The sequence below is a fragment of the Ovis aries genome, chromosome 17, assembly GCF_016772045.2.
Source record: "Ovis aries strain OAR_USU_Benz2616 breed Rambouillet chromosome 17, ARS-UI_Ramb_v3.0, whole genome shotgun sequence".
Classification (NCBI taxonomy): Eukaryota; Metazoa; Chordata; class Mammalia; order Artiodactyla; family Bovidae; genus Ovis; species Ovis aries.
This window is the reverse complement of record NC_056070.1, coordinates 44,057,454-44,075,239: the sequence shown is the minus strand read 5'-3', so window position 1 is coordinate 44,075,239 and position 17,786 is coordinate 44,057,454.

Sequence of the window (17,786 nt, the reverse complement as noted above, 5' to 3'; positions counted from 1 at the left end):
ACTGAACACAGTGATAAACCTCGAGGTTTATCCATGTTGTAGCAAATGTCAGAATTTCCTTTGTTTTAAGGCTGGATCATATTCAATTGTATATATACATCCCATATTGCTTATCCATTCATCCATTGATGGACACTTGGGCTGTTTACCCATTTTAGCTGTTGTGAATGATGTCAGTGTTAACATGGGTGTACAGATGTTGCTTTCAGGCCCTGCTTTTAATTATTAATTTCTTGGCTGTGCGGGGTCTTTGTTGCTGCGTGGGCTTTTCTTTAGTTGAGGCAAATGAGGACTACTTTCTAGTTGTGGTGCATGGGCTTCTCATTATGGTGGCTTTTCTTGTGGAACACAGACTCTAGGGCACATGGGCTTCAGTGGTTGAAGCTCCTGGGCTCTAGAACACAGGCTTAGTAGTTGTGGTGCATGGGCTTAGCTTCTCTGAGGCACGTGGTACCCTCCTGGATGAAGGATTAAACCAGTGTCTCCTGCATTGGCAGGTGGATTCTTTATCACTGAGCCACCAGGGAAGCCTCCTGAATGTTGAGTTTTAAGCCAGCTTTTTCACCCTTGTCTTTCACCTTCATCAAGAGATTCTTTAGTTCCTCTTCACCTTTTGCCATTAGAGTGATATCATCTGCATATCTGAGGTTGTTGATATTTCTCCAGGCAATCTTGGTTCCACCTTTTAATTCATCCAGCCCAGGATTTCAAATGGTATACTCTATGTAGTAAATAATCAGGGTGACAATACACATCACTGTCATGCTTCCTTCCCAATTTTGAACCAGTCTGTTGTTCCATGTCCAGTTCTAACTGTTGCTTCTTGACCTGTGTACAGGTTTCTCAGGAGACAGGTAAGGTGGTCTGGTATTCCTATCTCTAAGAATTTTCCACAGTGTGTTGTGATCCACACAGTCAAAGGCTTTCATGTAGTCAGTGAAGCAGAAGTAGATGGTTTTCTAAAATTCCCTTGGTTTATCTGTGATCCGGTGTATGTTGACAATTTGATCTCTGGTTCCTCTGTGTTTTTTGAACCCAGCTTGTACATCTGGAAATTCTTAGTTCATTTACTGCTGAAGCCTTACTTGGAGAATTTTGAGCATAGTCTTGCTAATATGTGAAATGTGTGCAATTATATGGTAGTTTGAACATTCTTTGGCATTGCCCTACTTTGGAATTGGAATGAAAACTGACCTTTTCCAGTCCTGTGGCCACTGCTAAGTTTTCCAAACTTGCTGGCATATTGAGTACAGCACTTTCACAGCATCATCTGTTAGGATTTGAAATAGCTCAACTGGAATTCCATCACCTCCACTAGCTTTGTTCATAGTAATGCTTCCTAAGGCCCACTTAACTTTACACTCCAGGATGTCTGGCTCTAGGTGATGATCACACTATCATGGTTATCTGGGTCATTCAGACTTTTTTGTATAGTTCTGTGTATTCTTGCCACCTCTTCTTAATATCTTCCGCTTCTGTTTCTGTTAGGTCCTTACTGTTTCTTCCCTTTATCATTCCCATCCTTACATGAAATGTTTCCTTGATAGCTCTAATTTTCTTGAAGAGATTTTTAGTCTTTCCCATTCTGTTTTTTCTTCTCTATTTCTTTGCATTGTTCACTTAAGAAGGCTGTCTTATCGCTCCTTGCTATTGTCTGGAACTCTGTATTCAGTTGGGTATATCTTTCCCTTTCTCCCTTGCTTTTTGCTTCTCTTTTTTTCTCAGCTATTTGTAAAGCCTCTTCAGATAACCACTTTGCCTTCTTGCATTTTTTTCCCCTTTGGGATAGTTTTGGTCACCACCTCCTGTGCAGTGTTATGAACCTCTGTCCATAGGTTCTGTGTCTACCAGATTTAATCCATTGAATCTATTTGTCACCTCCACTGCATAATTATAAGGGATTTGATTTAGGACATACCTCAGTGGCCTACTGGTTTTCCCTCCTTTCTTCAACTTAAGCCTGCAAAAGAAAAAGAGTTAAGTCTGAATTTTGCAATAGGGAACTATGGGCTTTAATAATAGTAATAATAATAAATATATCAATGTTAGTGCATCAAAGGTAACAAATATACCACAGTAATTGTTGACTGTTGTTGTGAGTTGTTTAGCCACTAAGGCGTGTCTGATTCTAAACGACCACATGGACTGTAATCCGCCAGACTGTTCTGTCCATGGGATTTCCCAGGCAAGAATATTGGAGTGGGGTGCCTTTCCTTCTCCAGGGGATCTTCTTTACCCAGGGATTGAACCCGCATCTCTTACATCTCTTGCATTGGCAGGCAGACTCTTACCCCTGAGCCACCAGGGAAGCCCTATATTTCAATAATTTAGAAGTGTAAATATAGGGGACACTGTCTGAAGATGGAGGGTGGAGGATATAAAGGAACTCTTTGTACTTTACAATCAATTTCTATGTAAAACTGACACTGCTATAAAAAATGGTCTAGTGATAAAAAAATACTACACATGGGCCTTAAAAAAAGAATTTTACAAGTTTGTCTTTGTCATAGATACAGATTTTTAAATGCTCAAATGTGAACAGAAATTGATCAGGCAATGCACATGTGATTTTATGTGTACACAATAGACATTTTTATGTACTTGCATAAATATATATTAAATAAATAACATATAAAGACTTTCTGAAAACCTATAAGCAAAAGTTCTTCACAGAATGTGTGAACATTGGACTAATGGGAGCTCTTATCCATTGTTGTGAATATACATCTTTATTTAATGTATTTAATATTAATATCCCTGGATACTAATTCTGTGTAATTATTGTAAATTCCTTCTGATTTGTTGCTAGTCTTTCCATTTTGCTTATGGTGATTTTTTGCTGGTGAATACACATTTATGGACTTCCCTGGTGGCTCAGATGGTTAAGGAACCTTCCTGCAATGCAGGAGACCAGGGTTCAATCCCTGGAGCAGGAAGATCTGCTGGAGAAGGGAATGGCTACCCACTCCAATATTCTTGCCTGGAGAATCCCAAGGACACAGTAGTCTGGAGGGCTACAGTCTATGGGGTTGCAATGAATCAGACACGACTGAGTGACTAACTCAGACACACAGACACACACCCATCTACAGGAGGACAAGGAAATGTGTAAGATTGTTCCTGGAAACAGTGTTGAATCAGTTGCAAAAGTAAGATTTAGAACAAGGTGGCAGAGGAGTAGGTGGATGTGGAATACATCTCTCTCCATGGATACGTCAGGAATACACCTTCAGACACAGAAGTGCATGCAGAACACCAGCTGAGAGTGAACAGGAGTACCTGACCAGTGGAAAAGAACATATAGAACCACGCTAAACTCGGTAGAACGAAGGAACTAGGGGGAAAACAGGAGTGTTAGTAGGACTGGACCTACCTTTGGCAGGTGAGGGAACTGAAACAGGGGTCCAATCCCCACAGCAGGGCAGTTGTCTGAGTCAGAGGAGAAGTGTTTAAGGCTGAGAGTGAAACAGCTGATCTATGGCAGCTAAATGGAATGGGAATCAGATAGTCCTTGCTAAAGCCATACAGATGCCGGGCAGGAACATGGGTCTCCTGGAAGGGGCAGTGGCTGGGAGCTGGAGTTTGGGATTGTGGTGCAATCCCAGGGCGAGGGCTGCTGTTGTCTCCAGAAAGACAGATTGAGGGGATGTGAGGGAAGAGATTGTGGTGGGAAATGCCTGTGGAGGAAAGCCAGGCAGCCATGGAAGCAAGGTGATACTCCTGAGTCACACATAGAGGATGGAGCCATCACCATGGCCTCTCTCCACATGCCAGCATCGGCAGCTGAACAGTAGAGAGGCTGGCCCATCAAATGCCTGATGCACTGAAATACAGAGTAGGACCCATCAGGGGGTCCTCTCTATGTGCCTGATGTGCCGAACAACAGAGAAGGACCCCAGAAAAGGGATCCCTCTAAGTGCCTGAACAGGCAGAGCTATGGAGAAAGACTGGCCAGAGAGGCCTGATGGCCAGCTACGAGAGGCTCGAAAAAAGACTGATAGGGCCATAACTCCTGACATGGAGGCAGTCTGTGTCCCTGCACACTTGGCGCCACCAGGGTCCCTGCAAGCCAAGCAGCTGCTCCACCTTCATGCTCAACCCTCACTGGGGCAGAGCTGCCACAGGCCAAAAAAAAAAAAGTCTGGTATTTAGGCATGCAGTGTCACTTCCGTCCTGTCTGACTGTTTGCAACCCTGTAGACTGTGGCCTGCCAAGATTCTCTGTCAGAGATGGGGTTCTCCAGGCAAGAATACTGGAGTGTATTGGCCAATACTGGTTGTCATGCCCTTCTAGAACACTATATTTCCTACTACCCTAGCCACCAATCCTCCTGAGTACCTGGTGCTGCCAGCACCCCTGCAACCCAAGCAGTTGCACCACTTCCACACCTGGCCCTCACAGTGACAAACCCAAGCCCTCCAGGGAAGCTTCAGGAGCTAAACCCCAGTGGACGACCAACATGTAGAGGTGGAAATAAAACCACAATTGAATCCCAGGGGCAGTGTGGCTAAGGAAGAAGACTCAAAACCTTCCTACCAGCTGACAAGCTGCAGATTAAATCTACGTGATCTACTAAGCAGACTCTGTGTCTATAGAATATATAAAGGGCCATTGAGGGCTCCCACAAAAGAAAACATACTAGCTCTGATAGCTGTGGACATTGGAGGCAATAACACACAGGAATAGAACCAGATTAGAATCTGAGCAGCCCCTGCAGCAGGTCCAGAGATCAGTACAGTGTTGTAGGGCATCCTAGGGAGGTAAGGTGGACTGTGAATCCCAGCATGGGAAAGGACTCTGACAGCAGTGACTCAAGAAAAACATTTATTATTCTTATTTTTTGACTTGTTCTGCAGATTCTTTTTCTCCCCCCTCCTCCCCCCGCCCCCCCCCCCACCTCTGTTGTAGTTGTTGATTTTTTGGCACTAAGAAATCCAATTAAGCTTTTGAGCTTTTTTTTTTTCTTTCTTCCTCAGTCACATATTTTATTGTTGTCATAAACCTCTGCCTCGACGTTGGGCCTTTGCAGTTCTGTGGAGTTTTCCTCTTCTTTTCTCTTTTTATAATTTTAATTTTTTAAACCTATTATTTTTTCTACATCTATTCCTTTGTTTGCTTTTCCTACTGTTCTTTCCCCCTTGCAGTTAATCTTTAATGTATATAAATCTTCTTTATCTACCTCTGTTTAACTTTGCATATCTATTCTTTCTTTTCTTTATCTCCTTTCCTCTCAACATATTTGTTAGTTTTATTTTCATTGCTTTATTCCCCAGTTGGCACCTTGTATTAGTTTTGTATTCCAGTTTGTGTTTTAATTAGTTTTGTTCTGGTAGATATAATTTTTGGTTTCCTTTGTTTGCTGGGTCAGTCTATTATACTTAATTTTTGTTGGACTGTTCTGATTTTGCTTATGGGTGTATATGTATATGTGTATATCCAGTCAGTTTCTATTGTTATAAACCTTTGCCTCTACATTGGGCTTTTGCAGGTCTGTGGAGTTTTACTTTTTTCTTTCTTTTTCTGTTTTTTTCCTCTTTTCTCTTTTTTATTATTTTAATTTTTTAAAACCTATTATTTTTTTCTACCTTCATTCCTTTGTTTGCCTTTCCTACTGTTCTTTTTCCCTTGCAGTTAACCTTTAATGTATATAAATCTTCATCTACCTCTATTTAACATTGCCTATCTATTCTTTCTTTCCTTTCCTCTCAACATGTTTGTTAGTTTTGTTTTCATTGCTTTATTCTCCACTTGGCACCTTGCTTTAGTTTTGTTTTCCAGTTTGTGATTAGGTTAGTTTTGTTCTTAACTGGTAAATATAATTTTTTATTTCCTTTGTTTACCAGATCAATCTACTGTACTTTATTTTTGTTGGACTGTTTTCACTTTGCTCATGGGTGCTTATGTATATGTGTATATTCCATTATTTTAATTATTATTTGCTTGATTCTGTAACTGCCATTTTTCTGGGGTTCATCTTTGGTTTCTTGTTTTTGGATATTTGTTTTACTCTTCCTTAATGTCATAGCAAACCACTTGTAGAATCTTCATTCCTGCTCAGAGATCAAACCCTGAGCCTTTGGAGTGGGAGCACCAATTCCAAGACCCTAGACTACCAGAGAACTAACCCTAGGAGATATCAAATAGTGAGAACTCACACAAAGGAAGCCCCTTGAATACAAGACCTGGCATCGCCCAACCACCAGTAGCACCCTGTGCAGGACACCTCATCTGAACAATAAACAAAACAAAAATACAAACCTAATCATCAGCAGACAGGAGTACCACTTCACTCAGCACTGGCCATCAGAGGGAAAACAAACAAAAACTCGGTACAAATCTTACCCTATATGAAGCTCATCTAAAACCGCTGGATCAACCTTAGGAGGGCAGAAATCAAAATGAAGAAAGAATTCAACATTCTTCAAGGAAAGGATTCAACTTTCCTTGAAGCCTGGGAAAAGGTGACCTCAAACACAGTAACATTAAAAAAAAAAAAAAGGGCAGAGAATTATTGGACAAATGAAGGAACAAAGTAGAAACACAGAAGTCCAAATAGATGAAGAGGAAATAGGAAAATTACCTTAAAAGAATTCAGCATAATGATAATAAAGATGATCAAAAACCTTGAAAACAAAATGGAGAAAATGCAAGAATCAATTAACAAAGACCTGAAAGAATTAAAGAATAAGCATACAGAGATAAACAACACAATTACTGAAATTAAAAATACTCAGTTCAGTTCAGTCACTCAGTCGTGTCTGACTCTTTGCAACCCCATGAATCGCAGCACACCAGGCCTCCCTGTCCATCACCAACTCCCGGAGTTCACTCAGACTCATGTCCATTGAATCAGTGATGCCATCCAGCCATCTCATCCTCTGTCGTCCCCTTCTCCTCCTGCCCCCAATCCCTCCCAGCATCAGAGTCTTTTCCAATGAGTCAGCTCTTCGCATGAGGTGGCCAAAGTACTGGCGTTTCAGCTTTAGCATCATTCCTTCCAAAGAAATCCCAGGGTTGATCTCCTTTAGAATGGACTGGTTGGATCTCCTTGCAGTCCAAGGGACTCTCAAGAGTCAAGAGAAGAAATCAGTGAGCTGGAAGATAAAATGGTGGAAATAACTTCTGAAGAGCAGAATAAAGTAAAAAGAATGAAAAGAGCTGATAATAGTCTCAGAGATCTCTGGGACTATATCAAATGCACCAACATTCAAATTACATGGCTCCCAGAAGAAGAAGAGAAAAAGAAAGGGTAAGAGAAATTTTTGAAGAGATTATAGTTAAAAATTTCCCCAACGTGAAAAAGGAAATAGCCAATCAAGTCCAAGAGGTGCAAAGAGTCCCTTACAGGATAAATCCAAGGAGAAACATGCCAAGACACACGCTAATCAAACTAACAAAGATTAAACACAAAGAAAGACTATTAAAAGCATCAAGGGAGAAGCAACAAGTAACATAGAAGGGAAACCACATACGCTTAACAGCTGATCTTTCAGCAGAAACTCTGCCAGCCAGAAGGGAATGGCAGGATATATTTGAAGTAATGAAAGGGGAAAATCTACAACGAAGATTACTGTATCCAGCAAGGATCTCATTCAAAATTGATGGAGAAATCAAAAGTTTTTCAGACAAGCAAAAGTTAATAGAATTCAGTACCACCAAACCAGCTTTACAACAAATGTTAAATGGACTTATATAGTCAAGAAATACAACAGAAGAAAAAAGATCTACAAAATCAACCCCAAACAGTTAGAAAATGGCAGTAGAAACATACATATCAATAATTACTTTAAATGTAAGTGGATTAAATGCTCCAAACAAAAGAGACTGGCTGAATGGATGCAAAAAGAAGACCCATTTATATGCTGTCTACAAGAAACCCACTTCAGACCTCAAGACACATATAGGCTGAAAGTGAGAGGATGAAAAAATATATTCCATGCAATGGGAAGTGAAAGAAAGCTGGAGTAGCAATCCTCATATCAGGCAAAATAGACCTTAAAATAAGATTACAAGAGATAAGGAAGGACACTATGTAATGATCAAGGGGTCAATCCAAGAGGAAGCCATAACAATTGTAAATATCTTTGCACCCAACATAGGAGCACCTTAATATATAAGACGAACACTAACAGACATAAAAGGAGAAATTGACAGTAACACAATAATAGTAGGAGACTTTAACACCCCACTCACACCAATGGACAGATCATCAAAACAGAAAATAAGGAAACACAAGTCTTAAAATGATACATTAGTTGAGATGGTTCTCATTGATATCTTCAGGACGTTCCATCCAAAAGCAGAAGAATACACCTTCTTTTCAAGTGCACATGGAATATTCTCCAGGATAGACCACATCTTGGGTCACAAATCAAACCTCAGTAAATTTAAGAAAATTGAAATCATATCAAGCATCTTTTCTGGCCACAATGCCATGAGAACAGATATCAATTACAAGAAAAAAACTGTAAAAAACACAGGCACATGGTGATTAAACAATATGTTTCTAAATAACGAACAGGTTACTGCAGAAATCAAAGGGGAAATAAAAAAATTTCTAGAAATGACAATGAAAACTGAAAACCTATGGGATGCAGCAAAAGCAGTTCTAAGAGGGAAGTTTATAGCAATACAATCTGACTTCAAAAAACAGAAAAACATCGAGTAGACAATCTAACTATAATACCCAAAACAACTGGAAAAAGAAGAAAAACAAACAAAAAAACCTCCAAAATTAGCACAAGGAAAGAAATAAAGGGCAGAGCAGAAACAATTGAAAAAGAAATGAAAGAAACCAATAGTAAAGATTAATAAAACTAAAAGCTGGTTCTTTGAGAAGGCAAGCAAGATAGACAAACCTTTAGCCAGACTCATTAAGAAAAAAGAGATAAATCAACAAAATTAGAAGTGAAAAAGGAGAGGTTACAGTAGACAATGCAGAAATACAAATGATTATAAGAGACTATTATGAACAACTGTATGGCAATAAAATAGATAACCTGGAAGAAATGGGCATATTCTTAGAAAAGTTCAATCTTCTAACACTAAACCAGGTAGAAATAGAAATTAACAACAACCCAATTACAGGCACTGAAATTGAAGCTGTGACCAAAAATCTCGCAAAAAGCAAAAGCCCAGGACCAGATGGCTTCACAGGAGAATTCTGTTATTTAGAGAAGAGCTAATGCCCATCCTTCTAAAACTCTTTCAAAAAATTGCAGAGGAAGGAACACTTCCAAATTCATTCTACGAGGCCACCATCACCCTGATACCAAAACCGGACAAAGACAACACACAAAAAAGAAAACTTCAAGCCAATATCACTGGTGAACATAGATGCAAAAATCCTCAACAAAATTTTAGCAGACAGAATTCAGCAACATATCAAAAAGCTCATACACCATGATCAAGTTGGGTTTATTCTAGGGATGCAAGGATTCTTCAGTATACAGAAATCAACACGATACACCATATTAACAAATTGAAAGGTAAAAACCATATCATCTCAATAGATGCAGAAAAAGCCTTTGACAAAATTCACCTATTTATGATTAAAACTTCAAAAAATGGGCATGGAAGGAACCTATCTCAACATAGTAAAGGTCACATATGATAAGCTCACAGCAAACATTATTCTCAATGGTGCAAAACTGAAAGCATTCCCTCTAAGATCAGGAACAAGACAAAGGTGTCCACTTTCACCACTGTTATTCAACATAGTTCTGGAAGTCCTAGCTACAGCAATCAGAGAAGAAAGAGAAAAGGAATCCAGAGCGGAAAAGAAGTTAAGCTCTCACTGTTTGGAGATGACATGATACGGTACATAGAAAACCCTAAAGATAGTATCAGAAAATTACTAGAGCTAATCAGTGAATTTAGCAAAGTTTCAGGATACAAAATCAATACACAGAAATCACTTGCATTCCTATATATTAACAATGAAAAGTCAGAAAGAAATTAAGGAATCAATCCCATTCACCGTTGCAACAAAAAGAATTAAATATCTAGTAATAAACTTACATAAGGAGATGAAAGAACTGTACACAGAAAATTATAAGACAGTAATGAAGGAAATCAAAGATGACATAAACAATTGGAGAGATATTCCATGTTCCAGGGTAGGAAGAATCAATATTGTGAAAATGACTATACTACCAAATGCAATCTACACATTTGATGCAATCCCTATCAAATTACCAATGGCATTTTCCACAGAACTAGAAGGAAAAATTTCACAATTCATATGGAAATACAAAAGACCCCAAACAGCCAAAGCAGTCTTGAGAAAGAAGAAGGGAGCTGGAGGAATCAATCTTCCTGAATTCACATTATACTACTGTCATCAAGACAGTATGGTACTGGCACAAAAACAGAAATACAGACCAATGGAACAAGATAGAAAGCCCAGAAATAAACCCATGCACCTATGGGTACCTTTTTTTTGACAAAGGAGGCAAGAATATACAATGGGGCAAAGACAGCTTCTTCAATAAATGGTGGTGGGAAAACTGGACAGCTACATGTAAAAAAATGAAATTAGGACACTTCCTAACACCATACACAAAGATAAACTCAAAGTGGATTAAAGACCTAAATGTAAGACCAGAAACTATAAAACTCTTAGAGGAGAACATAGGCAGAACACTCGATGACATAAATGAAAGCAAGACCCTCCATGACCCACCTCCTAGAGTAATGGAAATAAAAACAAAGGTAAACAAGTGGGACCTGATTAAACTTAAAAGCTTTTGCACAGCAAAGGAAACTATAAGCAAGGTGAAAAGACACCCCTCAGAGAGGGATAAAATAATAGCAAATGAAACAACTGACAAAGGATTAATTTCCAAAATATACAAGCAGTTCATACAACTGAATGCCAGAAAAACAAACAACCCAATCAAAAAGTGGGGAAAAGACCTAAACAGACATTTCTCCAAAGAAGACATACAGATGGCTAACAAACACATGAAAAGATGCTCAACATTACTCATTATTAAAAATCAAAACTACAATGAGCTATCACCTCACACTGGTCAGAATGTCCCTTATCAAAAAGTCTACAAACAATAAATGCTGGAGAGGGTGTGGAGAAAAGGGAACACTCTTGCACTGTTGGTGGGAATGTAAATTGATACAGCCACTATGGAAGACGGTATAGAGATTCCTTAAAAAACTAGGAATAAAATCACTGTTCAGTTTTAGTTCAGTTCAGTCGCTCAGTCATGTTCGACTCTTTGCGACCCCATGAATTGCAGCACGCCAAGCCTCCCTGTCCATCACCATCTCCTGGAGTTCACTCAGACTCACGTCCATCGAGTCAGTAATGCCATCCAGCCATCTCATCCTCTGTCATCACCTCCTCCTGCCCCCAATCCCTCCCAGCATCAGAATCTTTTCCAATGAGTCAACTCTTCGCATGAGGTGGCCAAAGTACTGGAGTTTTAGCTTTAGCATCATTCCTTCCAAAGAAATCCCAGGGTTGTTCTCCTTCACAATAGACTGGTTGGATCTCCTTGCAGTCCAAGGGACTCTCAAGAGTCTTCTCCAACACCACACTTCAAAAGCATCAATTCCTCGGCACTCAGCCTTCTTCACAGTCCAACTCTCACATCCATACATGACCACAGGAAAAACCATAGCCTTGACTAGATGGACCTTAGTCGGCAAAGTAATGTCTCTGCTTTTGAATATGCTATCTAGGTTGGTCATAACTTTCCTTCCAAGTAGTAAGCGTCTTTTAATTTCATGGCTGCAGTCAGCATCTGCAGTGATTTTGGAGCCCCCCAAAATAAAGTCTGACACTGTTTGCACTGTTTCCCCATCTATTTCCCATGAAGTGATGGGACCGGATGCCATGATCTTCATTTTCTGAATGTTGAGCTTTAAGCCAACTTTTTCACTCTCCTCTTTCACTTTCATCAAGAGGCTTTTAGCTCCTCTTCACTTTCTGCCATAAGGGTGGTGTCATCTGCATATCTAAGGTTATTGATATTTCTCCCAGCAATCTTGATTCCAGCTTGTCTTTCTTCCAGTCCAGCATTTCTCATGATATACTCTGCATAGAAGTTAAATAAGCAGGGTGACAATATACAGCCTTGACGCACTCCTTTTCCTATTTGGAACCAGTCTGTTGTTCCACGTCCAGTTCTAACTGTTGCTTCCTGACCTGCATACAGATTTCTCAAGAGGCAGGTCAGGTGGTCTGGTATTCCCATCTCTTTCAGAATTTTCCACAGTTTGTTGTGATCCACACAGTCAAAGGCTTTGGCATAGTCAATAAAGCAGACATAGATGTGTTTCTGGAACTCTCTTGCTTTTTCCATGATCCAGCGGATGTTGGCAATTTGATCTCTGGTTCCTCTGCCCCTTCTAAAACCAGCCTGAACATCAGGAAGTTCACGGTTCACCTATTGTTGAAGCCTGGCTTGGAGAATTTTGAGCATTATTTTACTAGGGTGTGAGATGAGTGCAATTGTGCAGTAGTTTGAGCATTCTTTGGCATTGCCTTTGTTTGGGATTGGAATGAAAACTGACCTTTTCCAGTCCTGTGGCTTGTATGACCCAGCAATCCCAATCCTAGGTATATACCCTGAGGAAACCAAAATTGAAAGAGACACATGTATCCTATTGTTCATTGCAGTGCTATTTACAATAGCTAGAACATGGACGCAACCTAGATGTCCATTGATAGATGAATGGTAACGAAGTTGTGGTACATATACACAATGGAATATTACTCAGCCATAAAAAATGCATTTGAGTCAGTTCTAATGAGGTGGATGAACCTAGAACCTATTATACAGAGTGAAGTGAGCAAGAAAGAGAAAGATAAATACCAGATTCTAACACATACATATGGAATCTAGAAAAATGGTACTGAAGAATTTATTTACAGGGCAAATTTATTTATTTCTATTTACAATGGAGAAACAGACATAGAGAACAGACTTATGGACATGGGGAGAGTGTAGGAGAGGGTGAGATGTATGGACAGTAACATGGAAACTGACATTACCATATGTAAAGTAGATAGCCAACGGGAACTTGCTGTATGGCTCAGCAAACTCAAACAGGGGTTCGGTATCAACCTAGAGGGGTGGGATGAGGGAGGGAGTTTCACAAGGGAAGGGATATATGTATACCGTGGCTCAGAGATTAAAGCATCTGCCTCCAATGCGGGAGACCTGGGTTCAGTCCCTGGGTTGGGAAGATCCCCTGGAGAAGGAAGTGGCAACCCACTCCAGCACTCTTGCCTGGAGAATCCCATAGATGAAGGAGCCTGGTAGGCTACAGTCCACGGGGTCGCAAATAGTCTGATTGACTTCACTTTCACTTTCATGGCTGATTCATGTTGAGATTTGACAGAAAACAGCAAAATTCTATAAAGCAATTATCCTTCAATAAAAAGTAAATTAATTTAAAAAACTAAAAAAAGAGTAAAAATTACTTTGAGACTTTTATGGTGTCTCAATGGAAAAGAATTTGTCTGCCAGTGCAAGAGATGGGTTTGATCCCTGATCCAGGAAGACCCCACATGCTGTGGAGCAACAAAAAGCCCATGAGTCACAACTATTGAGCCTGTGCTCTAGAGCCCTCAAGCTGCATTTGCTGAACCTAGGAGTTCACATTAATCGTTTTTACAGTGCTGGTTTATCTTGCTAGTTATAGGATTTTATTAAATCCCAGAATGGCTGGCCAGACCTCCTCCAGGGGCTCAGGAATCCCAAGACCCATTCCCTATTTTATCTATTTTGACTCTTGGCTTGCACTCACTAGCTTATGTAGTCAGGGCAGTGTCCAGGCAGGTGAGAAGCAAGAGTAGAGGCCTTCTCTGCTTTCCTGTCTCTGTAGACTGAACAAGATTGCTTCTACTTAATTTCCCTTACAGTGGCCCTCAACCTGTATGCATGCTGGCCCTCTTCTGCCCAGATGACTGCTCAAAGTACTGATAGGATTGAAATAACCTCAGCCTGTGTGTCATCCCCAGCTGTCATGGTTGGAGGGTCCCTCAGATTGAGAGCTCTTGGACCTAATGCAGGTTCAGCAGCAAGTATGTGTGGGAGTATCCATCTGCTAGAGCCATGTGACAGTGAGACCTGGTGTTGTGCCCTGGTATCTGACTTGGATCCATGTTTTGTTGACAATCCCACACCCCTTGTAGCAGCATTCAGTCCGTTTCCCCTACTGCTTTTCCAGTGCCTATCCTCTTTCCCAGCCTTATCACCTCTCTCCATCAGGTCTGCTAACTTCAGTGCCATGACCTTCAGTGCCTTGTTTCCTGGGCCCACCAAGACCTTGCTCCATGTCCATTGCTGCCTCCAGACTGCTGGAAGCATTGTGTGGGAGATGGACTGCCCACCCTTGACTTGCCTGGCTCTGGTGAGCTCTCCTGTGTGTGAGTTCAAGATGGGTTCCAGACAGTTTGTGATTGGTCACACTGCCCACTGTCCACCCAAGAGCAGTTGATATGCTGGCTAGACTTGAGCAAATGGCCTGGTGCCCCAGTCCCACTCCCATGCCATAAAGAGGCTGAGCCTGGGGATGGCACTACGGGATTCTTTTTTTCTTCTGAGTAGTTAGCCATTCTTGCCCTGGGTAGGGTATTTATTTGGTTGGGCCACAATGTTTCCCTTCCCGTTCTCTCACCTTGAGGTGAGTGCTGCCACCCACTGCTGCATTCCCAATGGCCTGTGTTCCTTATACCTGGGATGTTTTTGAGCTGATTCTCTGGGTCCTTGCAATGCACACGACCTGGTTGTTTCTGCTGCTAGTGTATACTGGTCTCAAAGATTAAAGCATGTATAAGTATGCATGGGACTGAAACAGTATATGGCTCACTAAATCAGTTATGATTCTTTTGGTCACTCACTTGTCTCCTACTTGGATAATAGGCAATGCTAGAGTTGACTACACACCAGAGTAATGCATGCGTTTATCAGATCCAACAACACTCTCCCCATAGCTATGACTGGGGGATGTGTACCATTGGCTGTGGTGATTCATTCAAATGTTTGCCTAATCAGCCTTTGATGGTAGTTCTCATACCTACTTATGAGTGATGGGGAATCAGGGTTTGAGTCAGGAGAGGGAGCCTGATTAATGGCTCCCACATTCAAGGAAGGCAGCAGGTATGCAAGTGACAGATGCCTGGCCCAGAAAAGTAGTGATGAAAGGACCCTCTTTGATTTTCCAAGTCCTATAAATGACTGCTTTAAATCATTCCATAAAAAAAGAGATAAATTATTCCACAAGAATCGACTGAAGGGCAGTCAGGAATTCCATCTACAATAGGGCATATTAGAGATGTTGCAGTTAAAACACATCTGGTATGATTTTGGGAATGGGCGGCCAGTCCATCATGAAAGAGAGTCATTGCCCATGCCTGCCTCTTGGTACTTCTCAAACTGTTAGCCAAATGTCTGTGGCCCCAGAAGCATTTGCATTGAAAAAGCTAGGATGTTCAAAGCAGGTCTGAGCCACTGGGATATCACAGCTAGGAATAATGGAATGCAAGTGTGGTCCTATTTTGTTCATTTTCAAAACAGGCCACAGTTAAGAGATACTGGAGTATTCTTATTACACACTGTAGGTGAAATTCTTGAACTGGTGCCAGATGGACCAGAGAGCTGTGCCAAGAATGTTTTTATTAATCATGAATGAAAGTTGGAGGTTCAAAGAAGATCAGACACTATCATGATTCTGACCATAGCTGATGGTGACTGACAATGTGGCTGTGTTGTTCTTCCCATATCCTGCTGGACAGCTGAAGGGAAATGAAAGTTTTTGGTTTCTTGGGGGGTATGGTTGCAAAGCTGAAACTTAAAAGAATTGGTGAAAGGGCATCACCAGGAGTGGAGTGGAGGTGGAGTTAATGTCTTAACTTGACTTAGCAGAGGAAATCTGACATGGACAGGATTGTCAGATAGCTCTTTAGCGATTTTGTGGGTGGTGCTGCATGGCCACTGGTTGAGTGATTTCTCTGATTAATTCCAATAATGAAAGATACTCTGGTATGCCAATTCGTTATATGATCCCTGAGCAGTGTCTTCTAAAGTTTTTAGGGATACAGGTGGCATTCAGCCACCCCAATTTGAAGAAAAACAGGTCTGTGATGGTTTCAGATCGCTAGGGCTATACACATGATACACTGAATGGCTGAACATGTGCCTACACTCCTATCAGCAGGTGGAGGTAACCCACTGAACCCTTTTTGTGATGGAGATTGCAGTTATTCATGATTGAGGAGTTCCCAGGCCCACGCTGCTGAGTTCTCTAAGTGCAGGTTTTAAGCTTGTGTTGAGTCCCTGTTTTCTGGTTCTTACCACCCATCACTGATGGGTGATCAGTATCTTATTCTACTGATAAGAATGTTTTGGTGAGGCCCTCCAAGTGGCCCCTCTGGGGTTGGCCAATGGCCCTGATGTAGTGCCAGGTGGTGAAGGTTGAACTTTAGAGGAAGTAAAAATAACAAGGTTTCCATATTTCCATAGCTTGTTTCCACAGGTCAACCTGTGAAAGGATCATTAGCAAGAGCATAGCAGTATCAGTGCTATCTTGGGCCACTGTGGAGCTCCACCAGTGTTGCATGGAAAGGAGGGAATAATGTATGGAGACTGTCCTTCCACCTTTGTGGTGTTGTTGTTAAGGGCAGGAAGAGATGGAGTGGTGGGGAAGGGACTGGTGGGGAGAGGCTTCCTGCCGTCTCCCTGCTGGTTTCCTCAATGTTCCTCCTCATTCCCATCTTAGATGTTCAGGGCAACCATGTCCACGAGGCCTTTGGTATGTCTTCTGCCAGGTCACCCCACCTACTGGGAGGTGGGTTGAGGGTTTGGGGACTGTGTCTCTTGTAACTTTGTTTCTGGCCTGGTCACCCCTGATTTTTGACTGCCCACATGTTGAGTTTGGGCTTCCTAGGTGATGCTAGTGGTAAAGAACCCACTTGCCAATGCAGGAGACCTAAGAGACCTAGGTTTGATACCGGGGTCGAGAAGATCCCCTGGAGGAGGAAATGGCAACCTACTCCATTATCCTTGCCTGTAGAATCCCATGGACAGAGGAACCTGGTGGGCTGTAGTCCATGGGGTCGCAAAGAGTCAGATACAACTGAAGTGACTTAGAGCCAGCAGCACCAGCAATTTGACTTCAGTACTTCTTGGGATGTGTGGTGCAATCACTGAGGGCTTTGACATCCATGTGGCTACTACTGCCTGCTGCTGTCTACCTTATACTGGTTCATCAGCTCTAATCCTGCCATCCTTACGTTTCTCCTCACCCTCTAAACTTCAAGACTGACCCTGTCTGACTGTATTTCCCATTGTGCTCTGCTGACTTGTGACCCACTTCCTGTTTCAGTCCCCACTCTCTGTTACAAGACTTGGGGGTAGGTACAGGGAGGGCTGAGAGTTAAGTGTGAAAGAGCATAGGAGCACTTGCATTTTGGGGTAGGACTGGACAGCAGCAGGACTGAGAATGTAGTGTGATGGTGCCTCTTGGGCTCCAGTCAGAGGCCCAGAGTGCTGAGGTCTGCTTCCTTTGGGTGGTCACAGAAGCAGTGTGGTTGTCAGTGGTGAGACAGAGGTTGTGGGGTGTTCCATACCTGCCTTGCCTGACTTACTCTAATTACCTGGCACTACACAGGTGTGGAGGTTTAAAGTCTCAAAAGAGTTACCCTTCTTGGGTGTCAGGGAAGTTTCACCAAAGGGCAGTGGGGAGGCCTTTTCCTTTTCCCACAGCCCATGTGCCCAGGCTGGGGCACCACACTGTACCATGGCCACACTATGTGCACA